Genomic DNA, 13,785 nt, shown 5'->3' with positions numbered 1-13,785 from the left:
AAAACACAAAGGCGTCATTTTAAGTCATTCTTGATGATGGCCAGGATGGAGAGCGGAGCATCTGATTTGTTATGAGGCGCATGCCTCTTAATGAATCGGGTGAGCCATGAATTCACAAGGGCCCCACGTGCACCTAGCCACAATTTGTACTCCAGTTGACAGAGCTAGTCAACTAAGGCATGAAAAATGCCAAAACTCAGAGCATTTTTGTGCAGTCTTGTATTGTGTAAAAAATTTTGAGTTTTCAAAGTTTTTCTATGCCAGTTTTATGGCATAAAATATTTGAAGAACTTTAGCCAAAAGTCATAGTTAAAATATCTGCATAAACTATTGATTGCAAAAATGACCATAGTCCATCGAGAAATCACTGTACCATTTTTTTTTCTAGTTTTATTTTATATGAATTATCTTCTTCCTTCTAGGGCTTCTAACTCATAAGATGTTTTGTGACTAGAGATGAAGACTTTATATAGACTTGCAAGTAGAGATATTGCTAGTAAATGAAACATTAGTAAGAGGGAGGGAAAGAAAAGAAATCTTCAAGTTCAATAACAAATTTATTATTTCAAAAATGTAATCTCATTAAAAGTTTTTTGTATCCTAAAAAATTTACATATTTATCATTTTATTCAAATTTCTAAAAAAATAGTCTTGCCCTTAACTGCCATTATCTTCTACCATAAGGTCTTCACTTGGCATGTCACATCTCCTTGTGTGGGAACGTAGTCATACTTGAAGAAAGCAGGTCAAAGTCATTACGTGACTCAATCCATTAAATAACTGAAACATGTAGTGTGCGATCTTTGAAATGCCTCGTTATATATAGCATATATTGTACTATTTTTGGAAAAATCCATTACCTATAGTTTAAATTGCACTATTTTTGGAATCATCCATTACATATGTAATGTACTACCTTTGAAATAAGCCATTGCATGTAATCTATATTATCTTTGGAGCAAGATCATTTTATGTGGAATTTACAGTACATTGTCTTGCAGTCTGTATTGTGTAATGTGATTTTACATCAGATTTCAAATGAAATTAGGATTCAAATCTTCATATATTTAAATGAAATTCAATGTAAATTCAGGCAATAAAAATTATTAGCTTCAATGCATTGCATTTGGCAAGCAAAAGTAGTTTACAGGTTTTTTAACACTTCAGTTTGAACTAAACAGTCACAGTAAAACCACTAATTTGTCTTAATTATTGTTCTTCATCTTTTGACCGTACGGGGTAGCAGAGCGCATCTTTTGATGTAATATGCAATTATTTTGATGGATAGCTAATTGAGTCAGTATGGCATACCATATGTGTACTCACGACCTCTGTGTCAGTGGTCAGATTTAAGCTGCACATGATGAAAGATTGAGCATATGCTGCCATGGAAAATGCAAGCATGCAGGCAATATTTTACCAAGTCACAAAATCACTACAACATTAAAAAGACTAAAATAAATGTAAACAAAGAAAAAGCCCCAGTTAAAAGTAGTAAGCACTTAAGGCAAATCAGTACTGATTCAATGCCTAAAAAATTACAACTCTGTTTATTTTATATTTTTCCACATATCGCCATGTAACAAACATTTAAATGAAAATGGAATGCTAATTTCTTTTCCTTGGGTTTTTATTCAGTTACATGGAACTTACAAATTGGGCAACACACGTAAAATTTGGTAACCATTGCAAGGCATTGTACAGCAAAAAATAAGGTTCTCTGATGATCTAAAGCAAACCTTTCTTACCATGAGGGTCACATTCAGCTCTGAGAGATAGTCGCGAGTGCCCCTTCCCCAACCAGTAGGAACACCAAAAACCAGGTATAGAGAGTTAAAGCTTATCCACAAAAGTACATTGTGATCATTGTGTCTATTTCCTTACAGGCAGGATGTTTACCTTCTGGAGTGAAAACTTTACCTCCATTAAATTTTCTTACATCAAGCAGACTCACCTTTCTAACTGGTAGTATCAGTCTATCACCAGCTTGCCATATTTTTCCCCACCACCATCCAACATATGAGCAACCACATCTACTCTTCCATACAGGGCTACTCAGAAAAGTCACCATCTGGAGACCTTCTCTTCATAGATGCTTGATAGACCTACAGCAAATGTACCAGGCTGGTTGTGAACTGTGAGCCACACATCGTGGGTCCACATGCCACATGTATCTCCTGAGTCACAGGTTGGGGACCTCGTATCTTCAGTAAGTGCAAAAGTTTTGTTATTGTGCAGAATATATATCAGTTTTATTCGGCCTGAAAATTGACACCATCATGTTTGCAAATAATTATTTATATATAATTATATATATCATTGGTGTTAAGAAACAATATAGTTTTGTTCAGTTATGTTATATTGTATATTAAAGGGAATCTGTCACCCCCCAGGCATTTTTAAGTAAAAGAGCCACCTTGTGCAGCACTAATGCTGCATTCTGTCAAGGTGGCTCTGTTACTTAGCTTCCGTTCCACCGCAGAAATAGTCATTTATAAAATTGTTCAAAAATACCTGAAATTTGACAGGGGGGCAGGTCTTTCCCCCTCTGACAGACACCTCGCATCCATCATATAGAAAGCAGCCGACAGCACACAGACCTCTCTATAGGATGCACGCTCCAGAGTACCGGGACCCAACAGGACCAATTACTGGAACAAATTCATAAAAGAGGAACAGCATCCCATCCAGGTGAAAAAGGTTCAAAAAGATTATTTTATTCCGCCATCATAATACAATGTTTCGACCATAACATGATCTTTTTCAAATATATTTGAATAAGACCATGTTATGGTCGAAACGTTGTATTATGGATGCTGTTCCTTTTTTATGAATTTGCCTCGCATCCATCAGTCATTTCATATTTGGTGCCGCCGCCTCCTCAGTTTTCTTTTGAAATGCTGGCGCCTGCGCTGTACTATAGTTTTGTGGGCAAGCACAGTTAGCGCTAGCCGACGTGCCCGTGCTCTCAGATCACATCGTGGCCTTCGTATCGCGCGGCCACAGATCCCGCCCCGCAGTTGCTTATAATTTATTCACAATGCGGGGCTGGGAACGTTGGGCATAAGAGCCACAGATAACTACTCAGAAAACTGAGGAGGCGGCGCCAAATACAAAATGACTGATGGATGCGAGGCGTCTGTCAGAGGGGGAAAGACCTGCATTCTTGTCAAATTTCAGGTATTTTTGAACAATTTTATAAACAATTATTTCTGCGGTGGAGCGGAAACTAAGTAACAGAGCCATCTTGACAGAATGCAGCATTAGTGCTGCACAAGGTGGCTCTTTTACTTAAAAATGCCTGGGGGGGTGACAGGTTTCTTTTAAAAATTCACTTAATTATAGGACATATTAATAATTTTCAGTAGCTATTTAAAGGAAATTTCTCAATAGTATTTTGCTACTTAATCTGATAGCAACATGATGTAGGGGCAGATACCTTCATTCCAGAAATATGTAACTCAATGGTCAGATTACAGCTGTTTTAAGAGCAGGTCATTATCTAGTTGGCTTTCTGCCATGAAGTCCTCTATATTTAAAAGCTATATAATACCCAACCCCCCCAGTACTCATTAGCAGCTTTCTAGATGTACAGGAATCTGCCAATCAGTGGTGTGGACGGGTTATACAGAGCTCAGCATTCAGAGAGTGCTAAATCTACAACAAATAAAACCAATTTTAGTCTGAACTGCAGTAAACAGCCTAGCAAGTGATACATCACTGGAATGGGGGTCTCTTCCTCTACATCATGCCGCTCTCAGGTGGATTATAAAGATCTAGTGACTAGTGATGAGTGAGTATACTCGTTGCTCGGGTTTTCCCGAGCATGTTCGGGTGTCCTCTGAGTATTTTGTAGTGCTCAGAGATTTAGTTTGTGTCGAAGAAGCTGCATGATTTGTGACTTGTAGACAGCCTGAATTCATGTGGGGAATCCCTAACAAACAGGCATTCCATACATGTATTCATCCTGTCCTGAAGCCGCAAATCATGCAGCTGCATCAACACAAAGTAAATTTCCGAGCACGCCAAAATACTTGCAGGTCACACCCAAGCAATGAGTATACTCGCTCATCACTACTTGTGACAAATTCAACAATTGTGATAGATCTTGTCATATGTAGGATGCTCCACTTGCATCATCATAATACACCTGAGCCGGGCAGCACATGCAAGGTATCACAGAGGGAAAAATAGACCAAAATCACACAATTTTGCCAAAAGTTAGATTAACTACTAGCCAGTTCAAAATATTTGAAAATGGCTCTTACATTTCTCATTGATTTGCTGAAAACTGTCCAGAGTTAACTTTTATATCTTTTGTCTGCTGGTTTTAAGTTGAGAAATTCAGATTGTTATATAATTTGTCACTACATTTAAAGAGATTATAAGACTGTCCATATAATAAAACTGGCAACAACGCAGAAGGCTGGTAATTGTGAACTTAATTCAAGAAGGCTGTCATGACTTGAGAATCAGAAGCAACCGTGTCTTCATTTTGATTAGTCTCTCTTTTCAAGTGTTGTGCTGCACTCTATCACAGAAATTGAGGTAGGGACTTTATTATCATTGCTATGGCAACCGCAGGGAATTTATATTTCAGAACAGTTGGCTACTTCAAAATTTCCTCTGGACTGAAAGAACAGCAGATGATGTGTACATTTTAATTCATTTTCACATGTTTCTGTGTAGAGGTGTTTCATAAACTAGAGCGCTTTTTAATGGTAAGATGCACAATTCTATCTAGAGTTTCGCTGCAATGCCAAGTAGGTTTCCATAAATAAAAAACATATTTGGATGCTATATTACTTACAACTAAGAACTACTTTACGACATCTGACATCACTGTCCATTTTAAAGCACTCTGTTCTACGCTGACTATTTTTAGGCTGCCGGCGCCAATCAGTACAAATGTTGTACACAAGATTACATATAAATATACCTATAAAGCCAATGAGTGTAGAGTATAAAGCTAACTTACTTGACAACATAGTCCAATGGAACAATTCATACTAGATTGAACCAAACTATCTTCAACTTTACCCAAGTCAAGCACACACATGAAAAAAAAATAGAAAATGAGGAAAGAGGGTGCAATATAGCTGTTATGCACTCCTTAAAGGGAATCTTTCAGTTGGATCAACCCTCCTAAGCTATATACATGGACATGTCTGTCATTGTAAGCTGAATAAAATGATACCTTCATATCTATGATCCAATGTTTTATTCCAGAGATATCCATGTTTTTCTTATATGCTAATGAGCTGTTCAGGACTATGGCCCGGACACTAATCTGCTTGGGAATCTGCATCCAGGGCATATATTAATGTAAGAGGGAGTTACCAGAATGAGAAATGTAACTAATATGGAACAGTAAAACTGAACGTGGTATCATAACAAATACGCTAGCAGCTGCAGCCCTTACAGCTCTGCTGTATTGTAACCATATTGCAGTCATATCTGCCTGTGAGATGGAAGCTGAAGCTGAGAGGAACCTGCAGATGTGTCCGGTATAATCACACACAGCTCTGCAGTGAGATCAGGAGAGCAGATTGTTGGTTATTACATGTCTCAAGCTGATAACACCCCCTTCTGTTTAAAACATTTTCTGGAAGCAGATTCTAGTGTTTATCAGTGTGCAGCCTGTAAGCCAGTAATCCTGAAAAGCTCATTTACATATTAGAAAAACGTGAATTACTCTGGAATAAGACATTGGATTACAGATATCAAAGTATCATTTTATTCAGCTTCCTAGGACCTACATGTCCTTGTAAACTTAGTTAATCCTACTGACAGATTTCCTTTAACATTAAAATTACAACACTATGTAGGAAAATTTTTGGAATAATGAGAATCACAGGATTAATAGACAAGTTAATGATATGCAAATAATGAAAAAATGGAAATTTTATTTTCAAAAAGTGTCAATTTATTCAGATAAGTCTAAAGAGGCTTCCCACAGTAGCACAAGCAACAAGGTTGTCATTGTCATGTTGAAAAATGGCTCACATTGTTGGTTACTTCTGGTTGCCCTCCATTTTACTCTAGCAAGATAGTGTGAAGTCATTCAGATATTAAAGAAACACTCCTCCCATCAAAGTTTTTATCCCCTTAATATATTGCAGTCATCATATTATATAGCACTTTGTACTTACAATTGCTCATTTTGCCCTTACACTCAGTGTAACGATTTTTCCCAAAAATAAAGTTAATTCTCAATCAACATTTTAATCAATAGATCTTGGAATAATAATAATTTCCACAACTGGATGTGTTTAAAAAAAAAAACGTTCCTTAACTGATATAATCTTAGAAATGTGTACTGTGTAATGTCTGTGTCTGACCATGCAGGAACATGCTCTGATCATACCACAGCTTCTGGGCAGGAGAGGAAGCAAAAGAGAGGATACAGACAGGAAAGCATGGGAAGGCAGTAGTTAATTCTTCTTTGTGGCAAATCATTGCTTAAAAGCAGGCAGTGAAAAGTTTTGTCTCACTGAAATCATTATGTCTATGACATCATATGATTAAGAACAGACTAGTTGAATCCTTCTTATCTCTATGCAGAAACATGAAGTATATTTTACCTGCATGACTCATGAGTCATTGAAAAAGTTCCTGTAAGGGGGAAGGAGGGAGCAGCTGGGTCAGGAGGTGAAGAGGGGAATGATTTATAAAGGGAAAAGAAACTTTCTATTTCTTCACAGAACAGAGAAAATAGAAGAATTTACTGGGTAGAAAGGCAAAATGATCAATTGTAAGTGCACAGAGCTATATAATATGATAATTTCAATGTATTAAGGGGATAAAAACTTCACAGCGGCGGTGTTTCGGCCGGAGCCCGCTGCTACTTTCTGCTTGCACGCATTCCTGGACTTCACTCCCTGAGTGTCTGTCAGCTGTCAACAGGGGCACGATCTTGCTCTCCACTGCGAGGCCCCCACGCTGGTCAGCTATTCCAGCACAGCACCTCTTATCAGACCACCAACTGACTGCACACACTCCGGACTCCATTCCCTGAGCGTTTGTCAGCTTGTCAGACCCTCCAGAACAGCTTCTCTCCTAAAGGCCCTTTTACATTTAGCGATGCACCAGCGATCCGACCAGCAATACGACCCGGTCAGGATCGCTGGTGCATCGCTAAATGATCGCTAGTGAGCTTCCGCACAGGAAGATCTCACAGTGATGCAGCAGCAACGCAGCGGACGATACTTACCTTTCACACACAGCGATCCTGGCGTCCTCCCGCCCGCGTCCAGCGTCGTTCGTCTCACACAGCAGGAAGCCCAGCAGGAAGCAGACGACGAGAAATGGAGCCGCCCGATCTTGCGCGATCAGCGATAACCAGCGGGGGAGCCGGTCGGAGGTAAGTATCACACATAGCGATATCGCTAGCAATATCGCTATAACGTCACAAAATCAGTGACGTTTTAGCGATATTGCTAGCGATATCGCTATATGTAAAACCCCCTTAAGCCTATGCATTCTTAGTAAGTCCTTCTCTATTTATTATCAATTTACTTGGTTTGGCCCACATCTGAACGATGCAGGGGTTTCATACTATTGATTCTCAGGTGCTAACGCACAATAAAGAGTACTGGCAGCATTATCTGCATATATCATCTGCATATTTAGCTATTTCAGTAGGTCTGTACTGCACATATTCTTACAGGGATTTCCAATCCAGGATTGCCAGCTTGTTCCTTCTATTGGTACTTATTCTGGCTTATTGTTTTACATATTTTTATTTTATAATTTATAGTAAGCGCAGTGAATTTTAAGACTTGTTACATAATTATGCAATTTGTGCAAATTCATTCACTGCAAATCAAATTATGAAATCTAATGATTTACTAACAGCTAAATCTAATGGACACTAAGTTGTTCTGATATTTTTATTTCTCTGCAGAATTTTGACACCATGGATAGCCAGCTTGTCCTCACCAACCTCTTTTCGATGAATTTCAAGAATACCGCTCTCTCTTGGTTTTGTTCCTCCCTCTCTACCAGCTCCTTCAGTGTATCTTCTGTTAATTCTTCTTCCATCTCCTCTTCCTCTTACTGATTGGGTTCTCCAGGTTGAATCATAGATCCCCTCCTCTTTTCTTTATACATCAGATTTTGTTTCCAGTACCATCTTTATGCTACTATCACCTAATTACAGTATGCACATCTTCTCCTGACATTATCCCTACATTACCACCAAGTACTAGCGATTGTGTGTCCCTTGTTTCTACATTATGTTTTCCATGTATCTAAAACTGAAATGTTCAAAAACTGAACTCCTTGTGTTTCTTAATTACAATAGCCTAACTTTCCGCAATATTGCCTTTTCTGTGAGTGGTGCTATCATAAATGCCAAACAGCACACTTCGAGTTATAATTGACTCAGATCTTTTCTTCCCTTCCAAGATCCGATCACTTGCTCATTTTACCTGCACCTTAAAACATCTCAAGAATTCATCCTTTTCTTACCTTTAACTCTGCAAAACTTTTACTGTTGCTTGGATATATTCTTGTCTGGACTACTGCAACTCTCTGCTAATCAGTCTCCTTCTTACTAAAGTCTATCCTTTCCAATCTATACTGAATGCAGCAGCCAAGGTCAAATTTATGTGCATTTGCTACATGGATGACTCCACGCTGTGCCAGTCATTGCACTGGTTGTCCATCCACTACACTGTACAAAATAAACATATCACTCTCTCCCATAAAGGTTTCCACAATTCTGTACCACCATACATCACCTTCCTTAGCTCTGTTTACCATCCAAACCTTCCTCTTCCATCTCCATGACTTCTTTTGTGCTACACCAGTTGTTTGGAATTCACTACCACAGACAATTCAGTTAATTCCCAGTAACTAGAAATACATATTAATATTATTGTTCTTATTGTGTTATGCTATTACTATTAAAACTGTAAAAAGGCCAAAGTGTGTGTTAGAATTAACCCTGCGAAACCACAAACATGATTATTACAGCAAGGTATAGCCTATTTTATCTAATATTTTTTACCTCTGAGATATGCACAAGGCTTTACTGCAAACATTTATGGGGAAATAAGTAACAGTATATATCTTTTTACTGTACGTCAAGTTATATATGAACATAAAAAGTAAATATTCCATCTTATGCAGTGTGCAGGGAAATAGATTTTGAGATTCTACGTAAGATAAAAGTTGACAGGAAAAAAACATTGGATATTTGTGTTTTTATTGCAGCCCTGTACAATTTTACTTTTAATAACTCTCCAGTGATCTGCTCTTCACGAGCACTATTAAATATCCTATTACTATGCTACAACCTTAAATGTGGATGTGTGGAAGGCTGCTGAAAATTCATGTGATGTTGGGATGTTATATTGGAATTTGTCACTCATCCCCTGACCAGTATCACTGTATCATCAATCTAACAATGCGTCACGAGGATCGACAAGAGACTGCAACTGGAAGTAATAGAAGTGGGAACTCACCGTCAACTAAAGTGCAGAAACACTACAAGAACATTCTTCACCAAGAGGATACAAAGAGTCTGTGCATTATATTAGAAGCATACCGAATTTTAGGAAAGATTACCAATTTGTAATTTCATGCACAGAAACTATGCATCCCCTACATTATCAATAATAAGGACCTTAACATTCCTTAGTCTTTTCTTTAATAACATAATCTGTCTTATAGATGCAGATGAATGAGCAAATACCGTTTTTTAAATTTAGTCAAAGAGGTTGTGAAAAGTCATATATTGAGACTAAGTAAAAAAAAAAATGTAATCATTAAAAAGAAAAGTCAAAATAAAGTATGAAAACTTAAAAGAAATATATTTTGCTACTGAAAATGCTGTGTTATGTAAAAACTAAAGTAAACAAAAGCACATAATTGGTATTGCCAATTCTCAAACAATTCAGGCTATAAAACTGATTCACAACCCATATATCAAACACTTAAAATTATAATAAAAAATACAATGCAAAAAAATGATAATGTTTTCATTGTGCTGACAAAAATAAATTAAAAAATGATCAAAAAATTGCAGGGAAAATAAAATGGTACCCCTTGAAAATGTCAACAAGTTCCTCAAGAAATGCAGCCCGTTAAGATATATGATAAGATATATATGCAGCCCGTTAATATCAATTTTTCTTCTGTGGCCATATACCTGTCCAAATTTGAGACCCCTAATATGCAGCAGTGAATTCCAGTGGGTTGCAACATTGCAAACCAGGTTGTGCTCTACAAGCCATTTTTTTTTTTTGCAAAGCCAAGAGAGCATAAGAGTATGTGCACACGGTGCGGATTCTGCTGCGGATCCGCAGCGTTTCTGCAGCTGCGGGTCCGCAGTAGATTTAGGTGCGTTGTACAGTACCATTGTTTTCAATGGTAAACTGGAAAATGCTGTGCACATGCTGTGGATTTTTCTGCGAGGTTTTGCTGCGGTTTACAATCCGCAGCATGTCAATTCTTTTGTGCAGAAACGCTGCAGTTTCACACCTTCTCCATTGTAGAGGTGTGAAACCGCAGTGCAAAACCACAGGCAAATCCGCAGATAAACCGCAGGACTTTTGCCCTACGGATTTATCTGAGGATTTTACTACAAAATCCACACCAACAAAAAACTCTGTGTGCACATACCCTAATTTCTCACTTAATACCTTTTGAAACTGGCTGATATTTTTCTGGCCATAGCCATTACCTTTCTTAACAGTGTATATTTGTGAAAGTAATCTTACATTATAATATTCATAACATGAGCCATGCATGGAGCGTGGATTTTTTTGGTCTGACTGTAAGGCCGCCTGTACAGTGTCCATTTTAGGACATGATCATGTATCAAAGTCAAACATCAAAAATACTCTGTCTGATACCTGATTCTAATACCTGTTACCTGACTCTGATACCTGACTATGATACCTGATTCTGACACCTGACTCTGATGCTTGAGTCTGATACCTGACTCTGATACCTAACTCTGATACTTGAGTCTGGGTATTATTGGTCACCACAACTCCAAGTTGCAGCTCACAGGGAGCCAGCAAGAGGGCTAACTGCCTCTTAAGGAAAAGCAGCAACTCTTCTTTCATTTGGCTTTTCTCCGCCAGACTTTTAAGCTTTAAAACTGTTTGGCAGCATTTTGCTTTGCATGCGCTTAAAGAATAAGGGTGCTGTGTCAAATTAATTGCGTGCCCTGTACCTCTTTGGCATATAATTATATCAATTGAGCAGGATCTGGAGGTGATGTAGGAGGAGACAGATAACCATGGCCTGGCGGTGAAAACAAAAGTAGCTCCCAATTTCAGAGACCTCACCACCTGTCCCAGATGCCATGATCCATTGCTGCAGCTGAAAACATTAGCCCAGTGAACTGTGAAACTCTTGTATTGTTCATAGCCATAGCTGCTTCTAAAGGTTTCTATAGTGCAGTGCTCTTTGGAGCTCAAGAATTAAAAGAGGTATTTAAAAAATAAAAAATAACCTTTAATATAATAACCCCTCACGGACATAAATGTTACCCGCGGCTGTTAACAAGTGATATGCCTCTGTCAATCTCTGACAGTGGCAATTAACATGCGCTGCCCAAAAAGGCGGCACAATATCTACCCCTCAGCGCCACTGGCACATGTCACGTGATCACGGGCCGCCGATAGGTTGTCATGAAAGCCTGGGGTCTACAGAAGACCCCAGTGCCTGTCATTGTAAATCTCCTATGAGCGCCAGCCAGTGGCCTGCTTTTATAGGAGATCATGATTTCTGCTTTGCTTTGTGTAACACAGGAGATTGGATAATCATAGCTTCAAGTCTCCTAAGGGGACTATTGAATCCAGTAAAAAAGAAAAAAAAGTTTAAAAAATATTTAAAAGTAATAGAAAACAAAAGTTCAAATCAACTTTCTGCCTCCTTCAAAAAGGAACAATAACAAAAAATACACATATTTGATATTGCTCAGATAAAAAATGTCCGATGTTTTCCAGTGCGCTATGTGATAAAACCAATGCTGTCATTCAAAAGTACAACATGTCCTACAGAAAGAATGCCCCATAAGGCTATATTGATGGAAAAATTACAAAAAGTATTTGTTCTTGGAATGAGAGGAGGAAACAAAAAACGGAAAATCGCTGGGGGTTGAAGGGGTTAAACAGTGTGTACAATTTTGTAGGTAAACATTTGTGTTTTAGCATTAGAGTGATTTATCTTTTTTGAAAAAAAGCTTGTTTTAAAACAGGGATTATTCTTTTCCTTTAATAATCTTAATTAAACCATATTTACATCCTTGCCTAATTCCTCCAAAGCCCTCATTCTCCTGTAATAGAACTAAAATAATAAAACAACAATATACCATACCTGTCTGTCGTTCTGTTCCATGCTGTAATCCATGTCTAGAGGAGAATTAATTTTTAACCTGGCCGGTGCCAAGATGCGACCACCCAAGCTGAGAACCACTGGTGAATGAGCTCCTGTGAGTGAAGCATCAGTGACTAGCGGTGACATCTCTGAAGCTGTATTTCCAGCTGGGCTGAACTGCAGTGACCTTGATGAAAAACTCACACGCTGCTAGTGGGGATCTCACCGAGACCACCACAGTTCAGCCTAGCTGGGAACGGAGCCTCAGTGATGGATGTAACCTCGATGATGTCACCACCAGTCACTGAGGCCATGCTTGCAATCGCTCAATCACCAGCGGTTCTCAGCCTGGATGGTCGAATCTTGGCACAGTCCAGGTTGAAAACTGTTTAACCCCAGATATGGATTACGGTGTGAGACAAAATGATAAACAGGCATGGTATATTCTTTTTTTTTAATTTTTGTTTTATTACAGGAGGTCAAGGCCTTAGGTGGAATTAGGCGAGGTCATAAGTATGGTTTAATTAAAATTATTAAAGGAGTTTGTGTCATTCTTTCAATTAAAGAACTTTTTTATGGATGTCTATATTTTCTTGCATTGTGTCTATGGGGTTAGTAATGGGGGTGTCTTACTGATGGCTCTCCATTACTAACCTCGGGGCTTGATGTCACCTGATAATACAAAGGTGACAACAACCACCCCAACTATAACCCCACTTGCCACCGCTACAGGGAAAGTGGGAAGAGCTGGGCAAAGCACCAGAAATTATTTAATTGCAACGCAGGAGCAGCTGATGAATGCTACCATCCACCGCCCCTGCTCTCGCTGTTATTAGCAGCTGCAGATGTCTGATGATGGGGACAGTTGTCCCATCAGCTAACACCAGTGACCAGAGGTGAACTATATACCTCCGATCACAGCTGAGTGCTCACGCTGTCTTTTGACAGCGCGTGAAGAGCAGCTCTCTAGCCTGCAGGGATGATTTCACCGTCGATCAGAAGTGGTATTTGCCCCGCTGTCATGCGCATGACAGTGCAACAAACACCCGGTGTTTGGGCAGCCGAACCCGAACAGTAACATGGACTTCCTGGGGAAGTCCGTGTTTGGTGTCCATGCCAGAACAGGAGGTGTTCAGTATGGATGCCGAACTTTACTGTTCGGGTTCGTCCTTCTCTACTCACCACCTTTCATGGCAACCTGTTCCACTCATTGATCACTTAAATTGTCAAAAAGTTTTTTCTAATATCTAATCTGTATCTTCTCTTTCTGTTTCATTCCATTACTTCTCGTGTTTCCATGTGCAAATGAGAATGATGATCCCTCTACATTGTGCCATCCCTTCAAATATTTGTAGATAGCTATTAAGTCTCCTTGTAGTATTCCTTTTTGAAAGCTTTCCCAGATCCCTTAACCGTTCCTCGCAGGACATATTTTGCAGTCCGCGCCTC

General features: G+C 38.9%; 1 long non-coding RNA gene across 2 annotated transcripts in view; it reads left to right on the top strand.

The window, feature by feature from the left end:
• LOC141053079 (uncharacterized) overlaps positions 1 to 9,178 on the top strand; it is a 694,299-nt gene extending 685,121 nt beyond the window's left edge. For both annotated transcript variants that reach the window (XR_012220964.1, XR_012220963.1), the window contains 2 exons: positions 1,887 to 2,209; positions 7,907 to 9,178. This is a non-coding gene — a long non-coding RNA (uncharacterized lncRNA). The remainder of the gene's footprint in view (positions 1 to 1,886; positions 2,210 to 7,906) is intronic.
• The last annotated feature ends 4,607 nt before the right edge of the window (positions 9,179 to 13,785 follow it).

The sequence above is a fragment of the Dendrobates tinctorius genome, unplaced genomic scaffold, assembly GCF_039654945.1.
Source record: "Dendrobates tinctorius isolate UK_male_01 unplaced genomic scaffold, ASM3965494v1 ptg000165l, whole genome shotgun sequence".
NCBI lineage: Eukaryota > Metazoa > Chordata > Amphibia > Anura > Dendrobatidae > Dendrobates > Dendrobates tinctorius.
Note: the sequence above shows the minus strand (reverse complement) of the source record. Positions and strands in the feature narration are given on the sequence as shown.